Here is a 27095-nt window from a genome sequence, read left to right as displayed (position 1 = left end):
TCAAAGCCACGGTTCTCTTGGAAGCCCCGGAATTCGGTTCTGCGACCACAGGAAGTCAGGTGGCGCTAAATGGAACTTCCCAGTGTACTCTGTCGCATGGTTGCCTCACGCCTCGTCTACCGCAAGCTTCTGAGTCTCTCTGCTATTCAGGAGTTGGGGATGTAGGGGCCTTTTTGAAACAGCATTGGCCTGACAGTGCTAACAGTGAAAGGCATTCTAGAAAGAAAAGTGAAGTCACTCAGTCGTGTCTGACTCTGTGACCCCATGGACTGTAGTCTGTCAGGTTCCTCCGTCCATGGGATCCTCCAGGCAAGAATAATGGAGTAGGTTGCCATTGCCTTCTCCAGGAATCGAACCCAGGTCTCCCACATTGTGGACAGATGCTTTTCCCTCTGAGCCACCAGGGAAACCAAAGGGCATTCTCATGGCCCCTTTTCCAGCCACTTTAAAAGTTCCGACACTTTTAAAAGAGGGAAAAGGAGGAAGGGGAGAGAAGGAGGGGGCCCTTGTGATCACAACACATCTGAGGGGTCGTTTTGTCTCTGTCTGAGGCCACACAGTCCTGGAAGCCCCTGGAGGGAGGCCCTCTGCCCACAAGGTCATTGCTCAGCCCCCGATGCCCCAGCAACTGGCACCTAGTACACTCTCAATAGACGCTGCTGCCGTTTGGTCCCTCAGTCGTGTCGGAATCGGTGCAACCCCAGGGCTGTAGCCTGCCAGGCTCCTCTGTCCATGGGATTTACCGGGCAAGAAGACTGGAGTGGGTTCCATTTCCTTCTCCAGGGGATCTTCCTTACCCAGGGACTGAACCTGAGGCCCTGCCTTGGCAAGCAGATTTTTACCACTGAACCACCTAGGAAGCCCCCCTCAATAAATAACTGATTAACGCAAAGAGGTAAATAGTGGCAGGTAATGTAAAATCCCAGCCCTTTTACCTTGTGCTGCCTCTAATCTCTGCACAGAACTTTATATTTCAACCATATGAATTATGACCCCCTCTAAAGCAAAAGAGGCAACAGACAGTTGGAGTTTAAGATTACATATGTTATTTTTACTTTGGTGTCCTCATGAGCACTCTGTCACAGGAAGGGCAGCTGAGAATCAAACTCACTGAGTGTGCCAGGGCTGGGGTGGAACTCACTGAACCCAAGGAAAGAGCAGGCTGATCAGTGCAAGACCACAGTCTCTGAGCAACTGAACTCAGGACAGAGAGAGTGCAAGAAACTAGAGGATGTATGTCTTAGGGTTTCTCTATTTGGAGGTTTTAAAAATGTCTACAGTGCTCCTTTCAAAGAGAGGGCCTAATTCCTCTCCTGTGGATGTGAGCTCTACCTGGCAACCAATCTTTAATTAATGTGGAGGACAGGACAGTGTTGTAGTCAGCTGGATAATGCCCGCATCCTAATCCCTAGGACCTGTGAACGTTACCTTAAATGACAAACAGGACTTTACAGCTGTGGTTAAGGATCTCAAGATGGGAAGATATTCCTGGATTGTCTGGGAGGGCCCTAAGTAGTTATCAGGTCCTTATAAAAGGAGGATAGAGACGATTTCACTGCTGAAGAAGAAGAAGCTGATTTGATAAGGCCAGGAGCCAAGGAATGAGGACGACCTCTAGAAACTAGAAAGGTCAAGGGGACAGAGTCTCCCCTCCAGTGTCTGGAGGGAACACAGCCCTGCGTACACCTAGCCTTTCACCCAGTGAAAGTGATGTTAGACTCCCAACCCGCAGAACTATAAGGGAATAACTCTGTGTTGCTTTCAGCCACCTAGTTGTTGGCCATTTCCTACAGCAGCCGCAGGAAACTAGAGGTCAGGAAAGACATTGCTGCTCTGCCTTGCTCTCTTGGACTGGCCAAATGCCAGCTGCCACATTGTGAAGACGCTCGCGAAGCAATGAAAGGAATATTGTCAAGTCGGCGACCACTGTGGGCGACTGAAGCTGCTTACTGGGGAACTCTGGTGTTCATCATAGAACACGCGTCAACCCACCCGAGGGCCCAGGGAGCTGGGGTGGACGCAGGAATTCTCATCGGTCATCGGGGCTGGACTGTCTCCAGGGTCGGGGGTGGAAAGGATACTGACTCTCCAAGACTGCCGGTCTGGTGGAGTAGGTTCTGGCAACTACAGGAATAAACGCAGGTTCTGGCAGTCTGGAGTTCAGAAGGGCTTCCACTGAGATGGAAAGGGCAAGGCAATGTGGGCAGGATTCTGGCAGCTTCTGCTACACCAAGTGATCAAGCCTGGGGGAGGGGGTGTAGCAGAAGAAGAGTGCCCAAATCAGAGTCTGCAGAAGAACGAGCCGATGGCGAGAAACTCAAATACGGATGTACTCTACCATTACTGCATTCTGACTGTGCCACCGGCAGTTCATAAGCAGAACCCCTAATTCTTCAACAGCACGGGCAGGGGAGGGAGGGGGTCACACCACCCCCATTTTGAAGATGGAAACACTGAGGCTTAGAGACTAAGAGGTCCGTCCAAGGTCATGCTGGACTGGTGAGCACAAATGGGAGAGCAGCTCGTTTCCAAGTGCTCTCTCCTGCCTCTCTGGCAGCTGCAAGGAAACTGTCTTTAAAGCGATAAGAGCTTGTGTCTGTCTCCCGACAGCCCATGCCCTTCCCGACTTCATGTGCCATGCATGGCCGTGTCAGGCTACATTTCTCCCAGCGTCACCTGCAGATCCGCCTGCCTCAGATCACGTGGACACACATGTGTGTGCAGGTGTGTCTAGAAGCACACACAGCCTGCTGTGTCACAGACAGCACAGAAAAGCTTTTCCACACAGGAGGCCACACGTGGCACTCATCTTTCAGAGTTTAACCAGCTTAAGTGGAAGCAAATATTTGAAGTTTACCAAACATAAACCAAGTAAAACCTAAGTCAATCAAAAGTGACTAAACACCACTTTAGTCCAAATACATGTTTCTAAAAGGTCACAGCTGGTGCAATTATCCATGCTAGACTTAGCACGCATTCAGCTGTGTGCTTAAGACTGCCAAGAACTGGAATACATTCAGAATCCTTAAATAAGAGTCACCTTGTTTCCAGAAAATGCTTGGTTAAGTCAGGCTCAGGAGTGGGCGAGTTATAGGGAAAAGCCTATTAGACTTTAATGACACTTTGAGAAAATGTATAGAGAAACTTCATTCGGAAAGGAATAGAAATACATGTCAGAGCCAATTTCTCATAATATGTGGGTTGAGCCCTTTTTCTTCAAAGAAAATACGTCCGGACAAGTACAACAACAACAGCAGCAAAAGAACACAACGACAAAATGCGCAGTCCAGCAAGCCGGTCAGCAGGAAGGAAAAACAAATACCTAAATGCAGGCTCGGACAACGACCTTGGGAAACTGTGACCCGGGCCAGGGGGTAGAGCGAGCAGGAGCTGCCAGTTTTTCCCCTCCCGTTGGCATTTCAACAAGCAGAGCCCCAACCCAAAGTGAGCAGGCAACTTGTGCAGAGTGGTTCTTACACTGCTCTGCTGCACGCGAGGGTGCTGTGCCAGAAGCCCTGGGAATTGCCTCAGAAAATGATGGGCAGGCAAGGGTAAGGGGTTCCCAGATCTCCTGCCTCACTTGTACCAAAACAGTGTCCCCTCTTATTTGCTTTAATAGCTTAGACTTCCACCTACAGCTTTGCTTCAAGACAACATTGTTCTATTAAATAGAAAACCTCAGGTTTATGCAATGTCTGAGGCTCACGCCTGCCCTTGCACTCAGAGAATTTACACCCTCAATCAATGTCTTTCTGGAGAAATAAAGTACAGAATAAGAGAACCAGGGCTGAATGGAGGAGGATAACAGGCTGGAAGTTAGACCGCCAAGCACAGAGTTTGGAAAAATCTGAAAAACAGCAGGGAAGAGAGTACTAGAGGGTGTAGGAATGTAAGCACTCGGAAGGGCAAGGGTTTTTGTCTGTCTCGTTCACTCACTGCTTCATCCAGTGCCTAGGAAAGTACTTAGCACACAGTAGGTGCTCAATACATGGAGAGAGTAACATGGAAACATGGGCTTCCCTTGTGGCTCAGACAGTAAAGAATCTGCCTTCAGTGTGGGAGACCCAGGTTTGATCCCTGGCTTGGGAAGATCCTCTGGAGAAGGAAATGGCAACCCACTCCCGTATTCTTGCCTGGAGAATCCCATGGACAGAGGAGCTTGGCAGGTTACAGTCCATGGGGTCGCAAAAAGTCGGACACGACTGAGCGACTAACACAGTTTTCAGAAGTAAATAAGTTATGCCATGTAAATCACCTAGATAAGAAACAGCTATTGTTATGGATAAGGCACACTGCTAACATTGTTAAATATAGGAGTTGGACAGTGGTTCAGTATAATTTTGTCATATTTCACATAATTATAGTTAAAAAAATCCCCACCCCCACCAAAGGCATATGCTTCTGGTTATATCCCCAACTCACAAGGAAATTAACCCTTTAAACCACCAAAGAAACATTTAAGAGGAGGACAGGGAAAAGATGTCCAGATCTCAAAGTGAGGTCCAAGGCCCAGCAGCACCTGCGTCACCTGGGAATTTGTTAGGAATGCAAACTCTCAGTTTCTGATTCCACTGGATCAGGAGTGTGCATCTGAGGCTGGGCAGCCTACGTTTTAGCACACCCTCCAGAGGATTCTGATGCAGGCTAGAGGCCAACACCAAAGAACAAATGAGGTCCCAAAGTGACCTGGCCTCTGGAAGCTAACGCAGCTGAACATCTCTGATACATATTGACGCTGCCGCTGGGCAGGCACCTTTATTGGCATAATTCGGGAATCTATTCTCCCTACCAACCCTATTATCTACTCAGAGGAGGGAGCTGGGAGAACCAGTTTGCCCAGAAGAAACTGCAATCTCACTTTTCCCAACCCTCCTGGTGGGGTAGACTGGGGCTTGACGAAGGTGATGGGGGATCTCGTGACTATCTCTCAGTAGGACAGTGCTGCTAAGTCTGCTAAGTCGCTTCAGTCGTGTCTGACTCTGTGCAACCCATTAGACGGCAGCCCACCAGGCTCCCCCATCCCTGGGATTCTCTAGGCAAGAACAATGGAGTGGGTTGCCATTTCCTTCTCCAATGCATGAAAGTGAAAAGTGAAAGTGAAGTCACTCAGTCGTGTCCAACTCTTAGCGACCCCATGAACTGCAGCCCACCAGGCTCCTCCATCCATGGGATTTGCCAGGCAAGAGTACTGGAGTGGGGTAGGACAGTATCTGACCCTAACTCCAGAATATTTCATTGTGCATCCACAGAGATCATAATCTCTTAAATTCTCTCAGTGCTCTCCACAACGACCACCAGGGTACACTACACAGATGCCAGCTACAACCCTTGAGCCTTAAATTTTGCTTAGGGCAGTAGTATTTGTCCTATCCACCCCCACCCCTGGCATTTCCAGGTAGGGAATTTTCAATAGTGGTTGTTAGAAATATGAGAGAACTATCAAAATGCTACAAAAGCATCTTTGTAAGTTGTAAAATAGATAAAATAAAAATTATGGGATTTGTCCTACAATGGTATATAGGCCACAAATTTATCATCAGGGTAGAAGTTAAAAACAAAAAACAAATTGTGAGCATAGCCTCCTGGGGAAGGATGTACAGGGTTAGAAGTAACAGAAAATGATGGTTTGGGATGATTTAGTGCCTGTATCAGTGAATACTAGAGAGATGCCCAATAAATATTTGTTGAATGAATCAATAAATGGACTATTCACAGTACACACCTGTGTCATCTCTCTCTCTACACACACACACACACACACACACACACATTTTAATAAGCCTCTACCAATCTATGCCTGCACATGAGATCATGTCCTTTCCTATGAAACTGGACATTTGTAGATGTCAGTCTTAGCCCTTCCAGTTGCTAAAATGTTTTGGAAAGAGTACCAAAAAAAAAAAAAATTAGGCAAAGATAGAGGAGCCAAATGCAGAACATGTATGGCGGGAGCATAAAAATAAAGCAGTGTTCACTGAACAAAGATGTAATTCTACTTCCTTCTAATAAAATTAATGATAATGAACTTCTGATCTAGAGGACTGGGCTGCTTGTGCCCAATGAAAGGACCCAAGGGGTGGAATCGCAAATGTCAGCAAAGTTAACTACAGAGAAGGACCTTAAGTGGATCAATCGGAGTTGAACTACTAGATAGAAGGATTAAGTGGCTAATAAAAGGGATGTTCCAGTGACCTCTAACACAAGAGGGAGGAGATAATGAGATAAGTAAAGCTGGTGAGGATAATAAGACTATAATTATGGCTAAGTTCAAACTATTGAATGTACATTAGAAAACCATCTGGATACTCTGAAGAGAGAGGAAAATCTAGCCTCTGGAAGTGAATGCTGCCTCCAACGTCTGAGATGCTCCCAGCTGCATATCCCTCAGACTGATGTGAAGATAAAACCATTGCAATGGACATTTCAGACATGTTAAGGTGGTGGTGGGGCTGCTGCTGCTGCTGCTAAGTCACTTCAGTCATGTCCGACTCTGTGCAACCCCATAGATGGCAGCCCACCAGGCTCCCCCATCCCTGGGATTCTCCAGGCAAGAACACTGGAGTGGTGCTAGTGGTTCAATTTTCTGAAAAAGGAATGCAGAAAGAAGTGAAGCCTTATCACTGGGAGAAACCCATTGTGCTCAGAAGTCTTGCCAAGTAATTATTTTTAATAGTAACCATTGTGGCCACTGTCCACAGGCACTCAGTGAGCTTCTGCTATGTATGTGGTGGTGAGATTGGCCTTGTGCATCCTGGGACATTTAAGAAACACACATACACATACACACAGTGAGACTCCTGGCTGGAGGATAAAATGCAGCAAATTAACAAGCTGATTCTTTCTGAATGTGGGAATTCAGGGTCTGATGATAAAACTGCAAAAAAATAAATGTATTAAAGGAAAAGCATTTGGTTCAGGACCAGCATGCAAATCTCCCTGTGCATTTGGAGCATTTGGCTTTTTCCTGCAGAACGCTTTATATAATTGTTCACTTAATCTCTTGGGTGAAATAAACGAATGGCAGCTTTACTACACTATTGATTCAAATTATTACTGTAATGACAGAGCTGTCCAGGGACTTGTCACCAGGTTTCTCGAGATGTCCTGATGGCTGTCGTATACATTATTAAGGAACACTCTGAAAAGGAGGCCCCTCCCTGCTTGTCCTGAGCCAGAATCACTGATGGCACCTCTGGGTGTTTGGGACCCTGGACTCAGGCCTGGATGTCATGAGCCAAAAGTGAAGCTTTCAATGGGTTTGCAACCGTGAGGCCAACATGCCCAGTGAAGTGACCTTAAGGGACTGGACTTCCGGGTTTTAGACCAGGTGTCCTGAAGATATAACTGGACATCCACAAAGACAGAAAGAAACACCGTTTATAGGACAGGGTCCCTGCAGGAAACAGAAGACACACTTGGGCTCAAAAAGAACTTAAGGAAGGGCCTGTTTCCAGATGAGGATGGGGCTAGCAAACCAGTAAGGGATGACCAGGTGTCTAAGAGTAGCATCCGCAGAAAGCCCTTCTGACTTCTAGGACTGAAAGGGCACAGGGAGGAAACATGCTTCAAGAGCCCTTTGGGAATATGAGCACGGAGGCCGCGGGGGAAGAAACGCCCTGCTCTCACTCCTCTTGCTCACTGACCCCTGCTTCTGTCCCCCTAGCAGCTGAGCCCCAGTGGAAACCAGAGGAAGTCTGCAGAGGTCAGACCAGAGAGGTCAGACTGGGTACAGAATGAAAGAGGGCAGAGAATGGGTCTGCGGGTGGAGCAAACAAGTAGCAACCAGCCACAGCTCAAGGGCTCAGAGTATGAGATGGCAAGGGAAGGCCTGAAGGGCCGAGGAACAGACAGGCTACAAGATCAAGTACTGCCCTGCACTGACGTCCCACTGATACCCCAAAGCCAACTTGAAGGTCAGTGAAGACTCCTCTCGTTTGGGGAGAGAGAAGGAGTCAGGTGTCTGGGATTTGCAGTAGTGTAGACCTGGGATGGCATCCTGGGTCAGCTTTTCTGTGACTGTGTAGCCTTGGGTGAGCTATTTAATGTCCCCACGGTTCAGTTTGCACTTCTGGAAAAGGAGCATCATATAGGATTCTTTGAAATTGAATAATGCGTGTAAAGAACTTAGCCCATTTCCTGACTTACAATAAATGTTCCAATGGTGGTTATTTATATAGATTAGGAAATTCGGATTCCACTGAAGCTACTTTAGCAAAAAGCAGGGGAGGGCCATTGAAAGGAGGAGGGATGTTTGGGAGAACTCAAGGGCAGGGGGCAGGGACTTTCTTCAGAAAGATTCCACAGGCGGGACCCGGGGGATGCCTGTCCTCCGTCTCCTGGTTGTACTTCTTTCTGTGCCCCTCCATCCTCCTTCCCTCTCTGAGCCCTGGCTCTCTCTGTTTTACTGTCCTCGCAGTGGACTGTGACCACCCAATAGGGCTCCTGGATATTGTACAGTCAAAATAATTTCCAGTCACCCAAGCTCATTCCGAAGGGCTTCCCTCATAGCTCAGTTAGTAAAGAATCCCCTGCAATGCTGGAGACCCCAGTTCGATTCCTGGGTCAGGAAGGTCCACTGGAGAAGGATAGGTTACCCACTCCAGTACCCTGGCCTAGAGAATTCCATGGACTATACAGTCCATGGGGTTGCAAAGAGTTGAATATGACTGAGTGACTTTCACTTTGTTATCAAACTTCAAAAAAAAAAAAAAATCATTCCAAACTGATCCTCAGTCCTAGCTCTGAATTCCTAGAAGAGAGATTCAACCAGGCTGATTCTGGTGAGGAGCCCACTCTGGCCCTTCACCCTCAGCCTGCTGGCTCTCTTCAGGTGGCCCCTGCTGATTCACACCCAGCCCCTGTCTGCCTGACCCCTGCCCTGTGAAGACAGCATCAGAGTTCTTCCTTGACTCGGACTTCTGCTCCGGTGTGGTTGGGGGAGCCCCAGCAGGAGAGCAGGGGAAGAGGGGAGGATGGGCCCTGGGCGCCCTCCCTGCAGGGTCAGCAGGGGCAATCTGCGTGTCTACACAGAAGCCACAGCCTCACTGGAGGAGACCCTCTCATTAGGATGCCTAGGGGCCAGCAACCATTTCCTCTTCTTGCCCCTTCGGGACCAGGGGTTTTAACAGCCTGGCTGTTGCTAACCCTTGAGCACTTCCGGTCTCCCCACACCCTGGGGTGTAGGGTTCCAGGGCCCGCCACCCACTGGAGTTAGGGGATAACTGAAGGCAGAGACCTCAAGGCATTTTCCATGCTGTTAATGCTGCCGTCATTTTCATTATTACTTGTATTATAAACACCATTCATTGGTTAGAACTTCTACCCGTTCTCAAAGACGGCATATTGGGTTGGAGTCAGCTTCTATTTCCCACACAACTCAAATGCAAAAGGCCTCCCAGAACATGACCATGTGATCCTCGGGGCTTGTATACTGCACTTCTCGGAGCTTCTTACATGAGCCTCGACAGACCTTAACCTGAATTTTTTGCCTTTGAAGAAAAATAAAAAATTAAAACAATACTTTGAAAAGCCTTGGTGATCCCCAGTCTCTTGGGGCATGTGGTAATACTGGCAGAACTCTGGAGGGCCCGGGGCTGACCAGGCTGCCCCAAGAACACAGATTTATATGCAAGAGGCCATTGCTGGTCACCAGAGAGGGAGGGGACACTGCCCTCCCCTCTAAAGCAGGGCTCTCGGGATTACCATCGGACCGTGTAAAAGCTCAAAGCCTCAGGCCTGTGCCTCTTCCACCTAGCTGCTCACACACCCTTCTCTGCTCTCATTTCCACCTGGAAAATATACCCTTTTGTCAGTGATTAAATAAACCCACTAACCTGCTTCCAACATTAGAAAGAGGTTATTCCTATCTAACTGTTTACAATGCATCAGAAATTGCTGAGGGCACCAGGTACAAAATGCAGTCCTGGCTCCCATCCTCTCCTTCCACTCTGAGATTACACACCTGCTGAAAGAAGTAGCACGACCCCCCAGAACTGGGGTTAAACATGCACATTCGTGATGTCAAAATATATCCTCCCACACAGCAGAGGTCATTTTTGTAAAATGAAAAGCAAACATCGAGTGGAATCATTTTTCCCGACCAAGATTAGGCTTATAAGATGAAAATTAAAAGTGGAGAAAATAAGGATTAATTTACTAAGTCAGTCATCTGATTTTTTTTCCCCCCTAGCTTGTTTAAACATTTGTGATTCCAGCCCGGAGTGCCACTTTCCAAGCTGAATGTCTCCATCCAGTTGATCCTCCAAGACAGTTAACATGACCTGTTGTTGTAGAAACAATGGTGAGGTCACATGCCCAGCACATTGACTTAGATCTAGTTGAAAAACCTAATTCTGTCATTGAATAGCCGTATGACCTTGGGCATATTAGTGTATCTCTCTTAGCCTCCCGTTTCCTTATCTGAAAACTAGGAATAATGGTAACAGCTCTAAGAGTTCTTATGGGAATCAAATGAGATCAACTGGCTAAAGTACTTGGCATGTTTTTTGGCGTTATATATGTTCAGAAAATGTTAGATGGTTCAGTTGTTATTATAATTAAGAAGTCAAACCATGTTTTCATTCCTTCCTTCATAATCTCATTTATCTCACAAATATTTATTGAGCTTTACTATACTGCAGACACTGATCAAGATGCTAAAGACAAAATAATGAACACAATTGAGAGAGTTCTTATATTTTAGTGAGGGAGAAAGACAATAAACTATATGTACATGAAATATTCTATCTGGTGGTGATACATGCTCTGAAGAAGCTGACACCAGGGTAAGAGGAGAAAGGGGGCAGGTTGCAAGCACAGGGGGAGCTAGTTCAGAGAGCATCTTCTCCGAGGAAGAGAAGGCCAGAAAGTCCTTGACAGGACAAGCCTGTGAATGAGTGGGAAAGAGCAAGGGCAGGTGGTAAGCAGGATAGAACGTAGGTTAGGGAGACAGGGGAACTAAAAGGGGGAACACGCATGGGTCTAGCTGTTGGGAAGCAAGGGCATATGTCCATCTTAGGCTTAAGAATGAGTGAGATAATGGAGGCTGTCAGAGCAGTAAGTCTTGCCTGGAAAATCCCATGGGTGGAGGAGCCTGGTGGGCTGTAGTCCATGGGATCACTAAGAGTCAGACACAACTGAGCGACTTCTCTTTCACTTTTCACTTTCATGCACTGGAGAAGGAAATGGCAACCCACTCCAGTACTCTTGCCTGGAAAATCCCATGGATGGAGGAGCCTGGTGGGCTGCAGTCCATGGGGTCACGAAGAGTCGGACATGACTGAGTGACTTCACTTTCACTTTTCACTTTCATGCACTGAAGCAGGAAATGGCAACCGACTCCAGTATTCGTGCCTGGAGAATCCCAGGGGCGGGGGAGCCTGGTGGGCTGCCGTCTATGGGGTCGCACAGAGTTGGACACGACTGACGCGACTTAGCAGCAGCAGCAGCAGCAGCAAGAGGAAACAATACAGCTGCCTAAGAGTCTCAGCTCCACCACTGCCAGCTCTTGGTTCAGTCCCCAGACCAGCAGAAGCAGCATCACCTGAGATCTTGTTAGAAATGCAGAGTCCCAGTCCCTACTCCAGACCTGCAAGATCAGAATCTGTACTTCAACCCAGATGATTTATAAACTCACTGAAGTCTGAGAACTGAAAGTATCAGTCCCTCAGTCATGTCTGACTCTTTGCGACCCCATGGGCTATAGCCCGGCAGACTCCTCTGTCCATGAAATTCTCCAGGCGAGAATACTAGAGTGGGTTGCCATTCCCTACTCCAGGGCTCTCCCCGAGCCAGGGATTGAGCCCAGGTCTCCTGCATCACAGGCAGATTCTTTACCATCTGAGCCACCAGGATGCATGGAGAAGCACTAACCTAGGACTTTTCACTTAACCTCTCTTGTTCTCAGAAACCTCATCAGCAAAATGGGCATCATAAAAATAATTCCCTCATAATATGAGGGAATATTGTGACTTTTCAATAAGCTCATGCCAATAAAATGCTCAGCCCAATGCTTAGGACATTGCCATTGCTCAGCAAATCTTAGCTTCTGCATTTAATCCTTAGCAGCACACCAGGGACGTGGTCCTGAAGGTCTGAATTAAAGAAGATGCAATCTCTGCATCCTTCATGAAGCCGGGTAAGAACCCAGGGTGCTAAGAGACTGTGCTGTGGAGTTCGGGAGCTCTCACTGTTGCTTGTTGACTGTTGTGATCCCCTCCTGGAACCTGTATGGAGGGAACAGTAATTATTTCTGCTGTACCTTCCTTGGGACTGCTGGCTCCAAAGAGACCCATCCCCTTTGTTAGACAATGAAGGTCATCTTCACCTGAGGTCTTCTTCACTTGAGAAGATAGCATTAGCACCTGCAGGAGGACTCAGGTTTCTTCTAATGAAGGTGGTCTGCTGGAACCCACCCACACTGCTTGACCTGGTTCCCCTGTGATTCATAGCTCTCACCAGTCTTTTTCCTCCACAGCTGGCTCTGGGGAGACTCAAACCTAAATATTGGCCTGGAAACCATGGCATTTCCAAGTGCAAGAGAATGTTTCTCTAGCCAAGATGGCAGCTGTCAAACCAGTTAATTCCCAGATACATTACTATAAATCTCAAATCTACGACTGGGTAGAAAAGCAAAATATGTTTATGAAATAAAAGCCTGTAACTTTCAATTAAGCACCTTTGGCAACTATAATAAAATAGCTAAGCAGTCGATTCTGCTGACAGGGACAAAAAAAAAAAAATGATAAAACCTGAACTGGAACAATCACAATGAGAATGAAGGGAAGCAAACATTCAGAAGACCTTTCTGAAATAGAGGCAGTAAGACATTGTAACCTCTTGTGCACAGAGAGTAAGGAGAGAGTCACGTTTTCTAGTCTGCATTCTTACATGTTTCTTCATTTCATAGGGAAACACAGGGAAAGGTTCATGAAAAAGGACAGTGAGTTTAAAGTCAGTTGTAAACCTTGAGCACTGAAGAATTGATGCTTTTGAACTGTGGTGTTGGAGAAGACTCTTGAGAGTCCCTTGAACTGCAAGGAGATCCAACCAGTCCATCCTAAAGGAAATCAGTCCTGGGTGTTCATTGGAAGGACTGATGCTAAAGCGAAACCCCAATACTTTGGCCACCTCATGCAAAGAGTTGACTCATTGGAAAAGACTCTGATGCTGGGAGGGATTGGGGGCAGGAGAAGGGGATGAGATGGCTGGAAGGCATCACTGACTCGATGGATGTGAGTTTGAGTGAACTCCGGGAGTTGGTGATGGACAGGGAGGCCTGGCGTGCTGTGATTCATGGGGTCACAAAGAGTCGGACAGGACTGAGCGACTAAACTGAACTGAACTGAAACCTTGAGAGAATACATACTCTGGAAAGTATATACTTGTTCAGAATGTAGAGTTAAATAAACATAAGAAAATGTGTCGAAACCATCTGTCATGAGGGAAATGCAAAGTGTGATCACAACCCAGGATGGATCCATTTAAAAGGACCAACAGTGTCAAGAGCTGGTGAAGTTGTGAAGGAACTGGAAATCTCATTCACTGTGGACAGAAGTGTAGACGGATACAATCACTTGGGGGACATGCTTGGTCCTACTTATTAAAGCAAAAATATGTTAGCAGTCCCACTCCTGGATATGCACACAGCCAAAATAAATGATTACTCCACAAAAATACATGAAAATTTTCTGAGTGATATTGTTCACAATTGACAAAAACTGGAAACAAGCTAAATGTGCTAAATGTAGAATGAATAAATTATAATGTGTTCATACTATGTAAGAGTGCACAGCAATGAAAATTAATAAAGTACTGAATATCATAGCCAAAATATGGACTAAAAATATCCAGATACCAAAAAAGCACTGAGTGATGATTTTATGATGATATTTATATAAAGTGCCAAGAACAGGAAAAACCAGTCTATGAGATTGTGAAAGTCAAAATGGTGGTTCCATTTAGGGATTATTATCTGTGAGAGAGCACAAGGAAGCCAGCCCTCTGGGGTGGTGGAAATGTCCATGTCTTAATATACATGTAATGGTACATACATACGCCAAAAAAAAAAAAAATCACTTGTGCTCTTAATTTTAAACATATGCAATTTATTTTATGAAGGTTATACCTCAATAAAGAAAGTAAATTTAATAATACAGGGTTAAATATTTGATCAGCACTTGAAAACAGTATACGTAAGAAGAGGTGGCAATTCTTGAGTGCACTGGAACCATAAGGCTAAAGTGATTGTTTAACATTCAAAATAAGCTTTTGGCTCTAACAGGCCTATCAAACACTGTTTAAGGTCATTCTTGGAATTAATAGTTGGTGTTTATCAAGCATGGTCCCAAGGGGAATCTGTGATAAGCCTTTGCTGCTGCTGCTGCTAAGTCGCTTCAGTCGTATCTGACTCTGTGCGACCCAATAGACGGAAGCCCACCAGTGCCCGCCGTCCCTGGGATTCTCCAGGCAAGAACACTGGAGTGGGTTGCCATTTCCTTCTCCAATGGTAATAAGCCTTTAGAAGGAGGTAAATGTGGAAGGTGGAGGCTCATAAGCTCTGTGCCTAAGAAACTGCAAGGAGTGTGGACGAGCTGAGTGCATGCAACACAGCTGCCCCTAGAGGGCACCACTGGGCGCCTCTGCCAGAACCAGCCAGGGAGCTGTGGTTCCCACTGGCTCCCAACAGATGAACTTTGTATACCACTCATCTCAATAGGGACCCATGAGATGATAGTTCCCAACAAGGGCAGCAGATGGTGTGACAGCCTGGGGTGGGACAATGGTGTGAATTCTTCCAGGGTGGCTTTGGTGGAACTGCCTCCTTTCCTGGGTCTCACCTTTTAATTTTTTTTTTAATTAATTTATTTATTTTAGTTGGAGGCTACTTACTTTACAATATTGTAGTCGTTTTTGCCATACATTGACATGAATCAGCCATGAGTGTATATGTGTTCTCCATCCTGAATCCTCCTCCCACCTCCCTCTCCATCCCACCCCTCAGGGTCATCCCAGTGCATCAGCCCAGAGCGCCCTGTCTCATGCATCAAACCTGGCGATCTGTTTCACATGTGGTAATACACATGTTTCAGTGCTATTCTCTCAGATCATCCCACCCTCGCCTTCTCCCACAGAGTCCGAAAGACTGTTCTAGACATCTGTATCTCTTTTGCTGTCTCGCATATAGGGCCAAGGTTACCATCTTTCTAAATTCCATATATATGTGTTAATATACTGTATTGGTGTTTTTCTTTCTGACTTACTTCACTCTGTATAATAAGCTCCAGTTTCATCCACCTCATTAGAACCGATTCAGATGCATTCTTTTTAATAGCTGAGTAATATTCCACTGTGTATATGTACCACAGCTTTCTTATCCATTCATCTGCTGATGGACATCTAGGTTGCTCTCGTGTCCTGGCTATTATAAAGAGTGCTGCAATGAACACTAGGGTACACGTGTCTCTTTCAATTCTGGTTTCCTCAGTGTGTATGCCCAGCAGTGGGATTGCTGGGTCATATGGCAGTCTTATTTACAGTTTTTTAAGGAATTAAAAACCTTTTAATTTTATAAAAAAAAATTTTTTTTAAAGCACAGCTCCTTCTAATCTTATAAATACCAATATTCCATGATTCTGTAGCTCAGGTGCTCCTCTATCAGCTGTTTATCTAATAAATACTATAGGAGCCTCTATATACATATGTATGTATATTGGGGACACAACAGCAAACAAGACAGAAAGGGCTCCTGTCCATACAGAACTTATCTTATAACGAGGAAGACAGATCCGAAGCAGGATGTGTTCACACTGTAGACTAAAGTGAATGAAGAAAAGGATTATTAGGTCTGATGTGGGGACGTGACAATTTTAGTTAGGGTACTCCTCTCCAAGGAGGTGGCATTTCTACTGAGGCTTGAACAATGGGAAGTGGCCGTCCCAACAGCCTTGGGGAGAGCCTACATCAGGAAAACAATTGCCAAGTCCAGGTAGCAAGAGCTGTGCTGGCTTCCCTGCCATCCAGCAGGAGCCCCTTAGGGGGCACACAGCGATCGGAAGGGCCTGGCCCAGCTCCCTGCATGTTTTACTTGGTAACGAGAGGTACCAAGGTGCTCTGATCTTCCATCTCTTCTTATCACAGGGACGAAATGGCAATTTTCCACCAGCAAACACCAGTATTTGGAACTAAGCAACCCAGGAGTTAGACCTCAACAATGGGAGCAGAGAAACCTAATGGCTTTAGAAATACATTTGCTCAGAAAAGTCATGTGTACACCTAGAGACAGTCCCAACAGGAAATAAACAATGAAACAGCAATTATGTGTTGGGTCCCCAGGTGGAATGAGCTGTACAAAAGCAGGAAGGACTCTCAGACCTCGTCTGTGCCCCCTTCCCAGAGCTCCCTCAGCACCACGGGTTTACACCACCTCTTAGTAATTGTCACATTTGATTGCTATTGTTGGTTTACATGCCACTCTCTCCTCATTAGGGTATAAGCTGTTAGGGGCAGACACCCTGTTGAGCTTGTCTTGCCAAGTGTAGCTCCAAGTTCACTAGCTGTCACTGTGTACACACTCAGCAAATGTTGGAGAAATGAATGCATACATATGTGTGAGTTAATGCATTAACTCAATTCAACTGCTACCGAGTCCCTACTACATGCAGATATTCCTTTAGATGCTGAGGATACAGCAGTAAGCACAACAGAAAGAAATAAAAAAATATTCCTGACCCCTTGAGCTTTGCCTAATAGTGGGAGACGGGGCAGACAGACAATAAAAGCAGTAAGTGAGGAGGTCGGGGTGGTTGTGGGGGTTGTGCGAGGGTGAGGGTAGCAGGTGAGAAGCCAGAGAGATAGCAGAGGGCCCCAGGGTGTGGGACCAAGTGTGGCTTGTTAGGACGCGGCCCTGACTCTGAGAGGGGTAGAAAGCCCTAAGATAGCCCTGGCCCGGAACAAAAGATGATGTAATCTGCCTTATCTTTTTTAATGATCAGGAAAAATCACCTTAATATTAGAACTGAGGGCTAAAATGTCCATTCTGTCCCATAAGTACCAAAAGAGAGGCACACTTACAGGCACGAGAATAAAGGAAACACGGCTGAGGCTCTCTCTGTGAGCCATGCAGAGAAAAAAACAGTCTGAACGAGACCCTGAAGGCACCACGACTTCAGAGCTTACCTGCCACGGTGCTAGCGATATCTTCTATCTCCTCACTCATTTTTTCCCTATTTTAGTGAGATATATTTGACATATAATATTGTATCAGTTTTGGGCATACAGCACAATGATTTGATAAACGTGTGTGCTGTGAAATTATCACCTCAATGAGCTGAGTTAACATCCATCACCTCATAGTTACAATTTTTTTTTTCTTGTGATAGAAAGTCTTAAGATCTACTCTCTCAGCAACTTTCAAAAATACAACACAGTTTTGTCACACTGGACTCACTCATTTTTATAGATAAAAATGAGTGGCCACCCAGAAGGCAAGCATTGCCCAATCTCAGCCCCAATCTGAGGGTCATTTCAGAGAAAAAAGCTCTCTGTCAGGGTTTCCAGGGGTCTGCAGGGACCACAGGGCAGACGGAGCTTGTCTTGGACGTCAAGTCGGCTCTGCAAGACGCCTTCTCACCAGCCGTGCAGGAGCCGGGGGCAAGGGCGTGCTGTCCCTTACATGTATCCAAAGGCCACTTCCTTCTCCTGCCCAACAAGCCAGGGGTCCTTTCCTCCCTGGGGACACCAGCCCCACTCGAACTTCAGGGACTTGCGAGGTGGAAGGTGCTTCCCCAGGGAAAGCAGGTTCTGATTGTCTGGCCAGTTAGAACCATGGCAACAGATTCTGGTACAAACCAGGCCTGTGATGGCCAGCCTTTGCTGATACTATTTGGAAAGGATGCCCTTTGCTCTGCCAGAGTTGCTAAAGCAGTGAAATGGAAGCCTGCAGCTACGGATGGTTCCCCGCTCAGGGAAAGTCTGCCTCTGAGGAAGACCATCACAGAGGAAAACAGCGCTAGAGAATGAAGAGGGACGGCTTCATGGCCAGTTCATCAGGGCACCTGGAATCAACCAAGCCTGAAGCGGATGCTGCCCTGGACCCGTTAGGTACAGGCGTTGTATGAGTTTGCCATGGCTGCTGTATCAAATCGGAGAAGGCAATGGCACCCCACTCCAGTACTCTTGCCTGGAAAATCCCATGGATGGAGGAGCCTGGTAGGCTGCAGTCCATGGGGTCGCTAAGAGTCAGACATGACTGAGCGACTTCCCTTTCACTTTTCACTTTCATGCATTGGAGAAGGAAATGGCAAGCCACTCCAGTATTCTTGCCTGGAGAATCCCAGGGACGGGGGAGCCTGGTGGGCTGCTGTTTCTGGGGTTGCACAGAGTCGGACACGACTGAAGCAACTTAGCAACTGTATCAAATCATGACTCACTTGCTGACAAAACAATGCATGTTTATTCTCTTACTGTTCTGGGGAGGCCAGAGGTCTGAAACCAAGGTGTAGGCAGGGCTGCACCACTTAGAGAAGCCTCAGGGGAGATTCCATCTCCCTGCCTGTTCCAGCCCCTTCCTCACGTCACTCCACCCTGTTTCCTCTGTCCTACACCCACTTCTGTACTCAGATCTTCATACAGACCCTTGTGATTACATTGGCCCATCCAGATAATCTTCTTATTGCAAGAACCGTAATTTAATCCACATTACAAAGCCTTTACTGCCATTTAAGGTAACATACTCTTGGGCTCTGGGGGTTAGGATATGGGCGACGGTGGGTGCCATTATTCAACTCATCACAGGACTCGGTGCATTGTATTTTTTGTGTGAGCCAATTTAGGCCGGGAAATCTGTCCCTTACAGTGGCAGGAGTCTGTATACATATTCCTAAATCCACAACATCATCTCACTCCCGGGGAGCACACACACCCTAGAATTCAGTTTATCCAGAGTTCTAACTTCTCTTTTTCCCGCCAGTGTTTTTTAATTTCAGCTGACAGTACCGAGCAGAGGTTAAGAATGCAGATTTTGGATTCAGACAGCTTGGGTCTATGTCCTGCCCTTTCCACTTACTAGTTAAGCCTTTTGAGCTACAATCCTCTCGATCTGTCAAATGGAGATAACAAAAGCACCTGCTTCAGACAACGACTGTACAAGTTAAATGAAGTAATGAATGTACAGTGTTCACAGTACAAGGTCCGTGTTTGGTACATGATGCAGAGATACATTCCCTCCATCTGGCGCTGCACTAGTTTTACACACGGTGTGCCTCAATTAACTGCTACTCTTTTATTTAGCTCTTTTAGAAATAGTTCCAGGCTCAGAGAAAGAACCACCGTGAATTTTCACACACCATCTTCATTGTAAAGGTGTTGCCAAGCACTTCCACACAGCAGAGAACTGGATCAAACCTTTCTTGAGTTGCCTGCGCCTCCCTCCTTGTCCTCCCCCTTCGCTGCTAACATCACTCTGCCTCCAGAGTCACCTGAGCCCATCTGGGAGGGCTGTTGTTTCCAGGCACTCGAGGTAGAGTCTCTTCATACTTAGGTAATTTTGCTCTTGTCTTCAGCTTATCTAGTAACCACTTTTTCACGTCCTTACAGAAAATGTGATTGCGCCTCCTTCCTGCCAAATCCCACTAACCACTTGATGCTCCAGTTTAACTAGAAACAGTATCAGCCTTGCACTCCGTGGGCATCCCATTTGCACGAGGGATGCCACTCTGGATGGAGTCCTGAGGTGTTCTGGTGGACCAGGCCTTGCTATCAAGGAACAACAGACAGTGACCTTACTGAGGGCTTTGAGTCTGGAGGACTTCGGCCGGCAAGAGGTGGTCATCTGTGACAAGTGACAGTTATGCTGTGTGACTGATGGAGGCGGATATTTCCCTGTATGTTATCCCCAGATGCAGGCTAACTGGAAGAATCATGACGGGGAGTTCCTAGAGAAGGTCAGTAAACATTGCGTTTTTCCATGGACACCTGCACATCCCAGCATCCAATCCACCCACTCTCTCCTTCCCACAGCTCTCACCTTGAAGAAATTCTTTGAAATTTATCCCTACTCATTAAAATTTTTGAAGAATTCTTTTATATAATTAATCAAAAAATACCTATAAAAGATACCTTTATTTCTACCCAGCTGGCTAAGTAAATCCTATATGAATGAGGTAGAGAGCAGAAATCTCCTCATCTCGTGGATGGTATCAGGTCATCTCAGCCTCAGGTTGGTCTAAACCACCATGGTAATTCCTTCCCTCTTTGCCAGCAATTAGGTAGGTGTAGGCATGTGACCAAGTTCTGTCCAATGAAACACGAGGAGAAGTCTGCTGAAAAGGTTCTCTTTGCTGAGAGAGCTTCAGGGAGAGAGTCTTTTTGTTCCCTGACTTTCTGCTTGGAATGGAGGGCTTGATGCTTGAAAATGTGTGAACCATTTTCCCTGTCATAAAGTAAAGCCCAAAAATAAACTTAGAGACACTGAATCCCACTCACACCTCACTGAGCTGCTTGTTATGTGATACATTAAATACCTTCATTATTTAAGCCACTATTGGGCATTGTGTTGCTTGCAACTGAATGCATTCTAAATGATATACCACTTAACTCTTTGTTTTCTAGGTAGGCCATTAAGCAAAACTTAACTCTCCCTACGTCTGCCTTTAGAACTGTGTGTTTACATATGGTAGCAGTGTCAGTCTTCTTACTGAACAACATTTTAATGAAGTCAAGTGTTAAGTCCAAATGGTAGTTATATATCTTTGAATGCTCAGCTCCCCTATTGAGCTGATTGAACAAGGCCTTTTCCTCCCATGTGTAGTGTACTGAATGCATTGTTGGGATCTTAGCACCCAAATATGACAGTATTTGATTATCTCTGTCCCTTTTCCCTATCTTGGCCATGCAGCAAAGTGTCTTGACCACAGCCTTCTAGGAAGAAATAAACAGATGGCAAGAAGTGAAACAAAACCTAACATTCCCAGCTGTGAAGAAAGAAAAAAGCCCCAGCATGGAGTTGATTTCAAGAGAAAATGAAAGGAATAGAATCAGGAGCCATGTTTACCATAGATATAAGAGGATAAACAGCACACATCAATGCTAAGTCGCTTCAGTTGTGTCCAGCTCTGTGAGACCTCATGGACTGTAACCCGCCAGATTCTCTGTCCATGGGATTCTCCAGGCAAGAATACTGGAGTGAATTGCCATGCCCTTCTCCAGAGGATCTTCCCAACCTGGGACTCAAACTCACATCTGCCTGCATCTCTTGCCTTGCAGGGAGATTCTTTACCCACTGAGCCACCTGGGAAGCCCTACTTCCCATGTCCTTACTGCAGACATGGATAATTAAAAATGGCTATTCAATCATAGTGTCCAGTTTAGACTGTAAGTTTACTGTAAGTAACAAATGATTGTTGTTTTTTTTTCCACTGTGGCCTTGCATCTGATAAGGAAATTAGAAATCTGAATATGTTGTCAAGGGACAAACTGAAAATAGTTGAGAGGTCACTGGGTTGTGATAAGTAGCTGAGATAAGACCTAAGCATTTCACAACTTCCCTAAGGCACATCTACAAAAAGTGTGACATGCCTGATGATGCTTAAGACTAAGACCCGAAGCACTTAAAAGAGCATGAACTCACAAGCAGGGGAGTCTGGTGGAACTGCTGCTGGAAATCAGGCATTCCACATGGAGGAGAGCTCAAGAAGCACAGCCACAGACTCCCAAGTGCAGATGTAGGCCCACCACTAAGAATTAGGCCAGAAGTCCACTTCTCAAAAGGCCTCATGAAGTGAAATTCACTCCCTCGGTGAATTTACTGGCTTCCAAGAGCTGACTGCTCAGTCTTAAAGGCTCACAGAACTGACTTTTCTAGCACAGAAAGATCATTCCTTCTTCAAATGTGGAATTGCATTACTAAAGCTCATGAGACTTGTTATAAAACTAGAATGTCAACTTATTAATGCAAAATGATAAATGACTGGCATGGGAACTTTTAAAAGTTCTCCCAATTAATCCAGCCTCTTTGTAGAGGCCAACTTACAAGGGGGCCAAATCAATTTCATTTTAAAGTTTAATGGAATCAAAAGGCACTGGATGTGTAGGAGCAGCACAAGAGATACCCTGATCCAGGCAGTGCACCTTGACAGCAGACCAAAGCCAACTGACTTCACTTTCTTCAACTACCAGGGATGCCCTTGCAGATGTACCAGATTCTCCACGTTGGTTGGCAATACCACTTTCCCCTGTATGGCCACTGCTAAAAACTGCCTCCAAGATTTTCTTTTCCTTTCTACTGCTTTTACGAACAGATTCAAATCCCTTTTGAGTAATACACTGTTCATGAGATATGTTTATTCATTCAACCAGATTGCTGAGATGTCTTGTAGCCTAGAAGCCATCTTCACTTTCCATTGTTTTTAGGACTTAAATCTCAGAATGTAATCTTGTTACCCTATTTACCAGGCTCTTGGCTAGTAAAGATTTACCAGGCTCATAAAATCTTCTAATTGGTTTTTTATAAACATCAACTCTGGAATCCACAGATTTGAAGCTCTCCATCTTCTTAAACATGTATAGGTCAGTGATATTGTATTATTTACCACATTTACCTATTTATAACATCAAGAAGTAGGGGCTTCTTTTCTCTGTTTTACAGCTTATAAAACTAAGACAGGCTTAAGGAATTTCCAGAACCACATAGACAGTATGTGATGGATTTAGGATTTGTGGCAGACTGTGATTTCCTAACATGGCCATCACAGTACAGCCAACTCACATGTTCCCTTCGCTAAGTGACTCTGGCCTCCCTCCCATTGGGTGACAGAGACTACATCTTCTTACTTTGTGGTGGAAAGAATGGTATGTGATCCAAACTGTGCAGGAGAAAATGTCATTTTTCCTTTACTTACTCACAAAGAATACGTCACACTTCAGGTCACCAAATGTGTGGGGGTTCTTCCCTATCAAGAAATTCTCTATGATATCAGCTAGGTATCCTACACAGAGAAGGCAATGGCACCTCACTCCAGTACTCTTGCCTGGAAAATCCCATGGACAAAGGAGCCTGGAAGCCTGCAGTCCATGGGGTCGCTGAGGGTCGGACCCGACTGAGGGACTTCACTTTCACTTTTCACTTTCATGCATTGGAGAAGGAAATGGCAACCCACTCCAGTGTTCTTGCCTGGAGAATCCCAGGGACAGGGGAGCCTGGTGTGCTGCCGTCTGTGGGGCTGCACAGAGTCGGACACGACTGAAGCGACTTAGCAGCAGTAGCAGCAGCAGGTATTCTACAATTCAGTTCAATTCTGATAACATCTGCCTGGAACTAGTATCGGACTCCATAGATGTAAGGCCTCAGTCCCACAGGGTTCAGTTGCTTCAGGTCCCTTGCGCACGCACACTCCAGGTTCCGATCACAAGTTCCAGTTTGTCGCCTGTACTTCTGACTTACTGGCTATAGACAAGGTTCCCATGACCCCCTCTGTGGGTTCCAGAATTTCCTAGAATAGCTCATACAACTTGGGATTTACTGGCTTATTGCAAAAGGACATGATAATGGAAACAGATGAACATCCAGAAGAAAGAGACAATAGGGCAAGGTATGTGAGAAGGGGCACAGGGCTTCCACTTCCCAGCACCTCCATGTGTTCAGCAACTGAGCACCTCCTTGAACCCCAATACCTTTAGGAGTTTTAGGAAGGATTTTTAGGAAGTTTTGGCATATAGGCACGATTGATCACTAAGTCACTAATTTCCAGCACTTCTCCTTTCTAGAGGATATAGGATAAGGCTAAAATTTCCAAGCTTCTAACCATGGTTTGATCTTTCTGATGACAAACCGCATCCAGGAACCTACCAAGCATCACCTCATTAGAACAAAAGACACTTCTATAAACCAGGAAATTTCAAGAAATTTAGGAGCTCTGTGTCAGGAGCCAATGTAAAAGACCAACCATTAGAACAAAAGATGTAGGTCCAAGTTCTTATCCCTTTGGAAATTGCAAGGGTTCTTGGAACTCTGTGCCAGGAGATAGGGCAGAGACCTGTGTGTGTGTGTGACCAGTGTGTGTGTGTGTGTGTGTGTGTGTGTGTGTGTGTGTACATATGCCTACAGCCAGCATCAATCCCAAGATACCTGCTTGAGTGAGCCTTCAGATGACCCCAGCTGTCAAATCACCCCCAGTTTTAAGGCCTTCCTTAATAAGGCCCCAGATATCATGGAGAAGAGAAGAACCATTCTGCTGAGCCTGTTCCAGATTCCTGCTCCACAGATATGTGACCATAATAAACTAGTGGCATTTTTACACACTTAGATGTATAGTTCACAGCTATGTTAACTAAAACAGCAAGCTCCTATTTCCTCACTGAAGAGCTCTCAAGTGCATAAAGACAGGCAGGACGGCATAGCAGGTAGGTGCAAGTTTCTGACACAGAGCTCCTAAATTTCTCTTGTGTAATCTTGGAAAAGTTAGTTAATCTTCTCAGCATCCATTTCCATATCTGCAAAATGGGGACACTGAGATGTTGTGATGTGAAATTAGCTGACACCTATCAAGTATTTAGCATATTACCTGACCTATCAGATAGGGGATAAAAAAAGATAGCCATCATTATTATATCTAACACCTTCATTTAATAATAAGACCAGATTTTATATAAACTTGCAGGTGATTGAGAGGCAACTCAGTTATTCCCAACATCCTGTCATTGCTTAAAACTCTCTAGAATTTTTTTTTTTAATTTCCTTTAGGACTACTTTATGCATCATATTAGAAAATAAGGCTCATTATTTTATAACCACACATCATTTTTACTACTCTTTGATCATCTATCTTAATAATCAGGCTATTTTAAAAAAATAATAATAAAACCCATTTCCAGAATATATAGGAACAGCCTGATAAGGAAATGAGCAGTAGACTTGAATAAACACTTCACAAAAGAGGTTATCCAAGCTAGTTCATAAACATATGGAAAAGTGCTGTCTCACTGTCATCAAGGAAATGCAAGTTGAAACTATAAAAGGACAATGCACACCAATCATAGTCACTGAAATTAATTAAAAAGACTGACAATATAAAATGTGATGAGGCTGCTGAGATGGAGAAAAGCCACTCCTGACAGCGGGAAGCCAGCCCATAGCATCCTCCTGTTGAACATGGTCTTCTGTCATACCACACAAAAACAAGACCACTGTATAGTCATATCAGAACACAGACAAAATTAGGAATACTGTTGAAGTCACAAAATGACCAAACACCCCATATCTAGGCTGTTAGAGGTTGAATACAGTAAAATCCTACTCCTTGGTACGTGTGAATATGACCTCATTTGGAAACAGGGTCTTGGCAGGTGTAATCAAGTTAAGAAAAGGTCATTGGTATGAATCCTACTCCAATAGGACTGGCTTCTTAAAAGAAATGGACTGGAGACAGAGACGGACGCACTGGGAGCATCCCGTGTGACGACAGAGGCAGAGATTGGAGTCAAGAGGGGCATCATTCCTTGATTTTGGACTTTTCCCCTCCAAAACCATGAGAAAATGAAGTCTTTTTGCTTTAAACCATCCAGTCTGTGATACTTGATGATAGCAGAACTAGAAATCTAATATACCAGCTAATATGAGGGAACTCTTGCTTCTTTACAAATTCCAGTTTAACCTCATTCCATCCTTCTGGTCTTCTGGATTAAAATGGTTGAGAAACCCAACTACAGAATTAACTCTACTGCCTGACAGCATCCAGTGAAGAGCAAAGCCCAGCTTCCTTGAACCCTCCACAAAAGCACCTAACAGAATTCCAAATCTTACAGAAAGTCTTCATAACACCTTTTTCCTGAGACACTCCACAACCCCCAAGGTGTGCATTCTCCGTGTTGCAACAAACCAGTGAACCTAATTTTATCTGACTACAGGTATATTCCTGATGGTCGTTTGTTGCAGGGCATTGACAATGTGAATTGATACAGCTACTTTGAAAACTGTTTGGCAATATCTACCAAAACTGAAAATATGCATGTCCAGTGACTACAAAATTTTAATTTTAGGTATAAACCCAGCAGAAATAAATACCCATGTGTACAAAAATGTCTATAGTGGTATTACTCACAATAGAGGAAAAAACTGGAAACAACCCAAAGTTTGTCAATAGTAGAAAAATTAAGTAAATTATGATGTATTGTAAATCTGTTACAATATAATTCTATACAACAATGAAATGAAATGAATTACTACTGCATTGAACTAATAAATTTCCCAAAACTGATATCGAGTAAAAAAAAAATCTAGACATGAAAGAATATACTATATGATTTCAATTATATTAGTTTCAAAAGCAGACTAAATTGATTTATGTAGTAGAAGTCAGAATAATGGTTATCTGGAGAAGATATGTAGAGAGGCTGCTGAGAAGCTGACAATGGGTCATCTTTTTTTTTAATCTGAGTGGTGTTTACATCAGTGTATTTAATTTGGGATAATCCATAAAGCTATACACTTATGAATTATTCAAGTGTCAGGATGGATATTAACTTCAATTAATAAGCTTGGCTTAAAAATTACTTATTCACACATTATGTGGTATTTTTTATAATTTGCGATAAACCAAATTATTATATAATATATTCACTTAATAGACTTTATCAAGCACCTACTATGTGCCAGGCACCATGAAGACACAGAGCTCACAGGCAACGCATGGCCCTCCCTTCATGGATCTTTCTTTTATAGTCAAATGGGAGGCAGTATATAAAAATAAACACACGGTAAGTGAGCCAGAGAAGAAAAAAAAGAAAAAGAAGAGGAAAAGAGAGGTAATAGAAATTCTTAGAGGCAGCTTCAACATCGTATGAGCTCATGTATATTGCATGTGAAAGAAAATATTAAAATGATATATTTGACTATCACAAACAGATATACTGAAACACATTGTACTGATAACTAATAAATTGCAATGTGCTTCATAAAATGTTGATGTGGCTATATGCAATATATTCTCATCTCAAAATTTATTACTAAATTATTTAACAGTTTAAAACTGTGTATATGGATCACAATTTTGTCAAAGTTGCAAAAAAAGTTTCTATTTTAAAAAAGTAATTTCTTTGGATAA

The sequence above is a fragment of the Bubalus kerabau genome, chromosome 17 (assembly GCF_029407905.1).
Source record: "Bubalus kerabau isolate K-KA32 ecotype Philippines breed swamp buffalo chromosome 17, PCC_UOA_SB_1v2, whole genome shotgun sequence".
NCBI lineage: Eukaryota > Metazoa > Chordata > Mammalia > Artiodactyla > Bovidae > Bubalus > Bubalus kerabau.
Note: the sequence above shows the minus strand (reverse complement) of the source record.